Genomic DNA, 10006 nt, shown 5'->3' on the forward strand with positions numbered 1-10006 from the left:
GTTTTTTTTTTTTTTTTTTTTTTTTTTTTTTTTTTTTTTGGCAAGCTCAGTAATACCAGGGAATAGAGATAGAAAACTGGAGAGGCTTGAAGTTAAAGAACAAATGGGAGAGGCCTGAGGATTTTTCAAAAGTTCAAGTAGAAAAAGAGAGAAAGACTAGAACAAATAAAATATGGTCTAATAATTGAAATGAAATTCCTGAAGTAGCATTTATAGGATTCAGAGAACAGGTAGAGGAGTTAGCTCCAATCAGAATGATGTATTTGTTATCATAATGAGAGAAATAAATTGGTTATAATACACTGTCACTTTTGTAGATGGGATGTCAGGAATTTAAAGAAGTTCTTATCTGAGTACTTTTATTTTTCTGTGAGGTAGGAGACAAGATTTTCAGCTAAGAATGAGTGGGAAGGTAATAGAGTAGGATGGCTGAGATAAGAAATGGTTTGATTAGGTATTATGGAAAACTGAGAAAAATCTTATCAGAACTGAGAAGAATTGATGAGCAGTATAAATGACTCCATTGTGGTCAGAGAACATTACGTGGTGGAGGCAATTTTCTGAGGGTTTTGTGATTTTTCTCCAGTCAGATTCAACTGCCTAGGTTTAAGAACAAAGACATCAGTCAGTTGGGTTGCTCTAGCTTGGGATTTGCTAGCTGGGTTCAAATAAGTAGATAATTGAATTGAAAATTTTTGTAAAGACTTAGTTGAAAAAATTGAGAAGCTTTGTAGGCTCAAGAGGAAGAGAGCGAAACTTAGGTAGAAAGAAGACCTTACATATAGTTGATTGTATATCACAGGAGCGAAATCAATTTAGCCTGATGAAATAAAACACAAACTTTTTGCATGCACTTACCCATCTTTATCTACTTCAAGGAAGCACTAGAAGATTAGGAAGTACTAAAGACACAGATGCAACTTTCCTGTCTATTTGTGTGATGTTCTTATCATGCTCTTTCTAAAGTCATTCTGATAGAAGAGTATTTTGTCCACATTTAGAAAAAGCATCAAGAGATGGTTTCTAAACTCTTAGCTTCTTTTCCCTTGGATCACTAATTAATGCGATATTGTTTCCCGAGGTCTTTCTTTCGCAGGTTTCTTATGTGACATTTTTAATATGGTGTTTTCAAGCTCATGTAACTAAGGATAAACATTAAGGGATAATTTTTTTTTTTTAGAAAATCATTTACCCCTTTGATCCACAAAGTCTTATAAGTTTAAATCAGATGAATGTCACTGTTGATATTTCTTAGTGAGATCAAATATATGCATCACATTTTGGTCATTTATTCTGATCCAATATACTTTCTGCTTTTTTTTCTAAAGCCCTTCCCTTGCTGAATTTTAGTTTATTAATATAGTGATTCAGAACTCACTGGAAGACACAGGTAAGTGTTACAAAAAAATTGTTAAGTTGGCTTGCATAACACTGCAAAGTTTGTTAAAAGAGAATGCAGGTCATTGCACTGCTGGCAAACTTGGGAAGCAAGAACAAAGGATTTCACCAATATTGCCCTTCAAAGTCCTTATCTAGGTGATCATAAGTATTCCTCAGGACCATGCTCCTTCTGTTATACATCAAACACCTTCAGACTATGGCCCATCATTCTGATTATTGCAATTCTTATTGTATAAGAATGGAAGCAAGTCTGGTCTTATTTTCATGTTCTTGCCCAGATTCCACTCTATCCATATAAACACAGACAAGTAATGGAACTGTATAATAACGTGGGGTTAAAAATACTCTCTTGTTCAATTTTGTATCTTCATCTTTGCTATTGATTATAAAATATTGAGTATTTTTATCCTGAGACATTCTGTTCTTAGCATACTGGTCACAGAAGGTTATCTTTAAAATCCCCTCTAAATCTCCCAAATTAATGTTCTGTGTAGTGAGCACCTGCCAGCTTTGATACAGTTATGGGATTAGACAATTTTGAATGATTTTTTACTCTGAAGGTTGTTTGCGTGCTGTTATCAAATCTGGCTGTATTTCAGCTCCAGCATCTTCAATTTCATAAAGGATTTGCTGTGAACCCAATAAATGTTTTCATATAATTTTATAATTATCATACTTAGAAACTGCCTTTATTAGAGCTTGGCACTTTCTTGCATATAACACTGCTGCTGCTGTAATTGACTGTAACCAAGGCAGTAATAATCCACGATATTTCCTTGAAGGTGATCTTGGCAACAGGGAGGCTCTTTATTATAGCTTTTTGTCTTTGATAAACCTATAAGATAAATAAAAGCTTATCTAAATTATGGATATAAAATTAAATGCCATAAAGAGACAAAGTTAATTCAACATCCATACATTGTAACATGCTATGACAATTCCACTAAAGAGGGAACTAAAGCTGATCAGAGAGGAAACATTAAGAAATAGACACTAAGTAATGACAACAATACCTTGTACATATCTCAAATAATCTGAATATCTTATTTTCATAGAGTTTTTAATCAAGAAGATCTGGCTCATTTTGTAATATAGAAGAGTCATTCACCTGAAGACAAATGTTCTCAGAATCAATCCATATAATATTTTCCCAATAAACATTGAATAAATTAAAACAAATATATACTTTTTGTTATAAGCAAAGAAGCATATATACCTACCTGAAAAGTGTTAAATAAACTTAGGTGTAAATCAAGAAATTCAAATTACAACATTATTGTTGTTTGAGCATTTTATTTCTTATAAAACTAGAAAAAGACTTCTTTTCTTTTTTCTCACTTTAAGTTCTAGGATACATGTACTGAAGATGCAGGTTTGTTACATAGGTATACATGTGCCATGGTGGTTTGCTGCACTCATTAACCCGTCATCTAGATTTTAAGCCTTGTGAGCATTATTTGTCTTAATGCTCTCCCTCCCTTTGCCCCCAACCCCACGACAGGCCCCAGTGTGTGATGTTCCCCTCCCTGTGTCTATGTGTTCTCATTGTTTAACTCCCACTTACGAGTGAGAACATGCAGTACTTGGTTTTCTGTTCCTGTGTTAGTTGACTGAAGATGATGGTTTCCAGCTTCATCCATGTCCTTGCAAAGGACATGAACTCATTCTTTTTTTATAGCTGTGTAGTATTCCATGGTGTATATATGCCACATTTTTTTTATCCAGCCTATCACTGATGGGCATTTGGGTTGATTCCAAGTCTTTGCTATTGTGAAAAATGCTGTAATAAACATACATGTGCCTGTGTCTTTATAGTAGAATTATTTATAATCCTTTGGGTATATACCCAGTAATGGGATTCCTGGGTCAAATGGTATTTCTGGTTCTAGATCCTGGAGGAATTGCCACTCTGTCTTCCACAATGGTTGAATGAATTTACACTCCCACCAACAGTGTAAAAATGTTCCTATTTCTTCACATCCTTGCCAGCATCTTTTGTTTCCAGACTTTTTAATGATCGCCGTTCTAACTGGCATGAGATAGTATCTCGTTGTGGTTTTGATTTGCATTTCTCTAATGACAGTGATGATGAGCTTTTTTTCAAGTTTGTTGGCCACATAAATGTCTTCTTTTGAGAAGTGTCTGTTCATATCCTTTGCCTGCTTTTTGATAGGGTTGTTTGCTTTTTTCTTGCAAATTTGTTTAAGTTCCTTGTAGATTCTGGATATTAGACCTTTGTCAGATGGAGAGATTGCAAAACTTTTCTCCTATTCTGTAGGTTGCCTGTTCACTCTGATGATAGTTTATTTTGCTGAGCAGAAGCTCTTTAGTTTAATTCGATCCCATCTGTCAATTTTAGTCTTTGTTGCAATTGCTTTTGGTGTTTTAGTCATGAAGTCTTTGTCCATGCCTATGTCCTGAATGTTATTGCCTAGGTTTTCTTCTACAGTTTTTATGGTTTTAGGTTTTATGTTTAAGTCTTTAATCCATCTTGAGTTAATTTTGTATAAGGTATAAGGAAGGGGTCCCGTTTCTGTTTTCTGCACATGGCCAGCCAGTTTTTCCAGCACCATTGATTAAATATGGAATCCTTTTCCCATTGCTTGTTTTTGTCAGGCTTGTGGAATATCAGATGGTTGTAGATGTGTGGTATTATTTCTGAGGCCTCTGTTCTGTTGGTCTACATATCTGTTTTGGTACCAGTACCATTCCAGGGACCTCCCTCCCCCAGCCAAGGGATATCATGAGGGACTGTGCTATCCAGTCCAGATACTATGCTTCTCCCATGGTTTTTGCAATCCACAGACCAGGAGATTCCCTTGTGTGCCGACACCATCTATATATATTTCATACTCATTTTTCAGAGAAGATGGCAACATCAGAGAGAAGGTGTTAATTGCCTATCTCACATTTCCATTAAACTTAGTGGGACCAATTTCCTCCAATTTGCCTTTTGCAAGGTTCCTGTTGCCTTTAACTTATAGCAAAAGTTTGCTTTTCAATTAGGAATACTGAATTCTCCTTCCCAAAACTGTTATCTGCAATTGAAATTAATATTTATCCAGCAGTTCAATAAGTGATTAGAACTTAATAATAAATAATGTCTTTGCCTTAAGTAAGTTATCTTGAAGAAAAATGACTAAGACAAGTAAGTAAACTGGTGATTGTGATGTGACTGTGATTAAAAAGTATGATTGGAGTGGTGGGAATAGATACTATGATGCTATGAGTGCATAAGGGATATATTTTTAACACAAGGTTGGTAAAGGTCGGGGGAAGTTTACTAAAGATTTGCAGCCTTCACTACATTTTGTAGTAAGAGGCCAGGAAATGAGGGCCATCCAGACTAACAAAACATGTACAAAAGTATAAAGGCCAGTAAGATTAGAGCACATTTGTGCATCAGGGTAGTTAGTAGATAGCTGTACCTTTCATTGTGATAGGAATTAATACATTGTACTAGTACATTTACTTAAAATCCATAAGCTTGAAAATACTTAAAATGGGGACTCATTGAGCCTCAAATCCCATAATGCTACATTCGAACTAAGAAAAAGAATAGCAGAAAAGTTATACCTATCACCAAGTGAAATATTTAAATTAATCAAATCTAGATGTGTTATTACTCTCCACTCACATTAACTTATTTTCTGTCCTCTATGAAACAGCCAGCTCAATCTTATACTCATTTCCCTCTTGCTGTTTCTTTCCAATATCTACCTAGTAAACAATTGCTACTTCTTTTTGAAGATGCATATACAATATATTTTCTAGACTCTATCTCATTTTTTAGCTTTTAACTCTCAGAGATGAGTGCTTTGTGGATTCTCTTTCTGCATGTCTTTTTCCCTTACCAAGCATAAAAGGATAGGATTTATAATCATGCTGCTGCCACATAGGCCTTAAGCTAGGCACTGAGGGTACAGAGTAGAATATTTTGAAAAACTTTACTTTTTTACACCTCCAAACATGAGGTATAAAGTGAGGAATATATACAGATAGCTGAAGGAGCCTTAAGAAAGTCTATTAAAATTTTTTAATTTTATTTTGAGCTTTAAAATTCTTATGCTTGGAGTGCCTTGCTTATAAAAGTCTGTTAAGCTAATGAGGTGGGAATTTGAAAAAATAATCCAAATTATGTTCATGTACACTCATTTATTTAAGACTGTTCCACACTTCTGGAGCCACGGTTTCTGCATTGCATATGTATTTGTGGAGCCATGCTCAAAGGGTCATAAACTTAGATGATAAATAATAGGTAGAAATGACAATTTGGAGTAAACATTTAAAGGTCACAATCTAACATTTATTTTTGGATTAGCATGTACTAAGAAGTGACTGGAAGTCTGTGAAGAAAGAGGTAACTTGAATCACCAATTTAAATATGTTTGTAAAATGTGATAAGCAAAGGGAAGCTGAACCTTTGAAAACTTAAAAGACAGAGACAACGATGACCCTCAACTAGCAAAAAAAAAATCTATCAATTAAAGAGCTATAAATATCATAGCAGGTGTATGAAAAAAGCATGAGATAATACCTAAATTCCAAAAAGATTTCAATTTTAATCCCAGGACTTTCATTTATATGAGGTGTTACTATGTACAACTTAGGTTAATACTATGAGCTTGCTTTCTAATATATAAAACATATCCAGTATATTTCATAGCTAATATTACTATGAGGTCACATATATTCAAGAAAAGGGGGGAGCTTTATTATTATTTTGTTTTCAGTATTGTTAGTAATAATAATAATGGGACCTACTAAGAACTATGGAAAATATAAAAGTCATCAACTTTGTGCATTATTTTACACTTAAAATCTACTGTAAAGACAACATAAATAAAACATCCAACCCCAATAAAAGTATGTGCCAATAAGCGACGTCGTAATGGTCCTACTTGCACCTAGGCCATATCTTATACATTGATTTTTCTCTATTAACTGTAGCAATCTGAAAAGGGACCATTTCCTCCACTCTACAGGGGAGCAAATTGAAGTTCAGAGCGATAAAGCGTTGTGCATAAGGCCACACAACTGTGCTGGGAGTCTAGGATTTGAACAGAGACCATCTGCCTTCACAGCCCACCCCTTTCCGTTATAATGCATGCCTAAAATAATGATTTTGTTGAAATATTGCTCTTTAATGTCTTCTCTATTCTCACCTAAGTTAAAGTCCTATTTCCTTTTACATTTGCTATAGCAAAACACTTTTAAATGATTCCACACCTTTAATTTTCTCTTCATTCAGTTCTTTCTGTACCTATTTGAGTAACTATTAAATGTCTGGCACTGTCATAGGCACTGGAAATACATAAATTAATTTGTTCCTGCCGTCTTATAATAGAGGAGTCATTTGACTATCAGTGACAGATAGGGACAAATATTTGGACATGAGAGGGTGATAAGTTTGATAAATAGGAATTTAACAGGTTAAGGGGATTGAAAGTTATAAAATAGTTATAATGGGTTGTGTAGTTATACTAAAGTTTGGTAGTAATAGAGCAGTGTGACTAAAGCAGTATTTTAGAGAGACAGGTGATAATGATGGAGAGATAGTAGAGACTAGACAGAAGGCCTTAAAGACCAGAATGAGAATTATGGCTTTTTCTCTAAGTGAGACAAGAAACTAGTACAAAGTAATAATTAGAAAAGTGACATGATTTGGCCTCTGTTTTAGCAAAGTCACCCTGTCTCTTCTGTTCTCATTCAAAACACAGCTGATGATGTTTACAAGGCAGAGCATCAATCTGACTATTTGCTCCCTTGTAAGCCCATAGCGGCTCATCCTCACATCCCAAAGGCTTTAGTTTCTATTTAGAAGTAGCAACGGTGGTGGTGGTAGTAGTTGTAGTAGTAGTATTCATCATTGTAATAACAGTCTCTTCATGAGTACTAACCGTATGGATCTCTCGATTTATAGAATACTCATTCTTTCACAAATTTTATTCTTCTAAAGAATCTTTATTTCTAATGGAATAACCATTTACCTCTCAACAGATATTGATGTTCCAGAAAATAGTTTTGAAAATTATATTCTACAGAATTAATATAAAATTCTCTAGTGTACAAGTCACATTTTAAACATTTACTCATGTCACATTTTTTTCTCTTTGTGAATGGTCTTTTTTTAAACTGCAGTTTCCATAACTAAATTATATCGGTTATTCAAGACTTATTCAAATCCTACTCTCTCGGAAGTCTTTCTTGATTTTACTTTATGAAAAGAACCACTTTCTCTTGTGATCTTCTATTGATGTTGATTCATATCTTTCTTACAGCACTTATATACTATATTCTGTTCTACTGTATGTATGCATTAACCATTTCTTATTTCTAGTGCAAGGAACTGTGTGGGAATTATCTGTGCCTAATTTATCTTTATGTCTAACATAGTGTCTTAAACACAGTAGAAAATAAAGGGCTATGTCAACAGTTTATTCTTAATTTGGTCATATCTATTCTGATTACATGTATCATTTATTTCCATGATTCAGTTATAACATCTTTTAAGTAACAAACATTTTTATCTCTTTAATATGACCCCCAATGTGTCTCAGGTAGACTTCTGTAACATTTTCCTTCAGGTCTTCAAAAGTTTATTGACAGAATGGTTGATTAACCCTACAGGTTGGAGAAATTTGCCATTGGGTTAAAAGATTTAAATCATCCCTAGAGCTCAATTCTGAAAAAAAAGACTTCTTAGTTTCATAGTGTTTGTGAAATGTCATGTGCACTGACTACAGAAAGAGAGATAGTGAGGCCAGGCTCAAGGCCATTCTCCAGTGGCTCTCTAAAAAGCTGAGAGTCTGCAATTGGAGTCAGAAACTTTAATCTCTGCTATCACAGTTTTTATTGCTCTGGCATGTTTTGATACACTCCAGAGGGAACTGTCATCTTATCTTGCTTATTCCACAGGTGGGAAATAGGCTTGTAGAGGATTTTGAAGTAAGAGGAAGAGATGAAATATAATCTCCATTTCATTTAGTCTTAGGAGATTGTCTGAAGTATGAAGGTGTAATATCCTGGTAACCAATTATGAAAATATAAGTGAATTGAAAAAAACAAATAATTATAGCATATAAACATATTTTAGCTTTGATATTTTTAAGTGTTACTTATACAAATTAATACTGTGTACCAAATAAGCTAGATAGAATTCTAAAATCAAAGTAATATGTTTTCATAAAACTCTACATCTAATAATTTTAAAAATATCCTACATTTCAATAATGAAGATTCTGCCAAGTAGCTAATAAATATTAGACAAATGACATGGAAAATGCCAATGCATGGTTTAGACAGACTAAGGACAAATCATTTTAAGTTTAAGTATTATTTTGCTTTTTAAATTATATATTTTTATAATCTTACTATTTGCTCATCAATTGCTATACATCTACGCTTGGCACTTTAATACTTTCTCTGCTGCATAAAACCCTAAGACTTGTTTGAGATTCAGCCAAATAAACACTAAATAATTCACTCTCAGGCTTCCTGCAGCTTGGAAGGAGTAAAAATCTACAACAAGAGACTAACAGACATAAATTAAGGAGAAAATGAGAAATTCAAGTTTCACTCTAGAGCACAGGTATAAGAGCACAGATAAAATAAGAAACTTATTCAAAGCCATACAGAACAAGGGGAGGATGAAATTTTTGTTCAAGTAGTAAAATAATAACATATTTTAATAGTGTTAGTCTGTGAAAATATTAGTAGTGATGTTTTCCCTTAAAATCACTTGAGCTTACAAGTCCAGGAAGACAAAAGCGAGAGTTTTGTGCAATGTAAGAACCATAACTCAGTTATTTAAAAATATAATGCGAATGTCTTAATGATCTGTGAATCACGAAGAAAAGAGAGAAGGTATTTAATTTGATAGAAGTAAGATTAGCAAGAAGTAATTTTGCTGGTGTTACACTGGGAAGTGATTGGCTGGGACATAAGCCAGAAAGTAAATGGAATCTTAAAACACCTTTTTTTTTTTTTTTTGTCTTTTTCTTTTTCTTTTTCTTTCTAAGAGATGAAGGCTAGCTTGTAAATCTCCTTTAATAATGAACGCTGGGCTTGTTTATCTGATCTGTGATGATGCTTCATCTTGAACTTATTTATGCTAATCAGATAAAGTCCTTTTAATTTAGTTTTCTGATATCTTGCTATTTGTAATTCATTAAACTATTGCTTTGTAAATATTAACTAACTTTTTGAAAACTGTAGAAAATAGGAATAATTCTTCTCTCATAATAAAACTCATTGCTGTTTTTATTCTTATTCATACTGATGCCTTTCATTTTTGGAAAAAAGCAAGCTAAATAAATATATAAATAAAGTACCAGTGTGTCTTGGGATAAAATTGGAAGAATAAACGGTAACTGAGTGCCCATCTTTGCTTGTATCTTGAATGAAATGGAAATTTCTCACATTTAGCATTGTAATTTAGGATACTAAATGATACTTTGGTATGTCCAACGGAAACTTTTAATAATATAGCTTTTCTTTTAAATATTATGGTTCAGAATTTTGTATCTGCTTCTAGAAAGATAGGATAATATCCATCTGCCCTCCTCTCATTAAGGTTTATACTCCTAATTTAAAAGGAAACAAA

This window comes from Rhinopithecus bieti, unplaced genomic scaffold (genome assembly GCF_001698545.2).
Source record: "Rhinopithecus bieti isolate Rb0 unplaced genomic scaffold, ASM169854v2 scaffold_6380, whole genome shotgun sequence".
Taxonomy (NCBI): domain Eukaryota; kingdom Metazoa; phylum Chordata; class Mammalia; order Primates; family Cercopithecidae; genus Rhinopithecus; species Rhinopithecus bieti.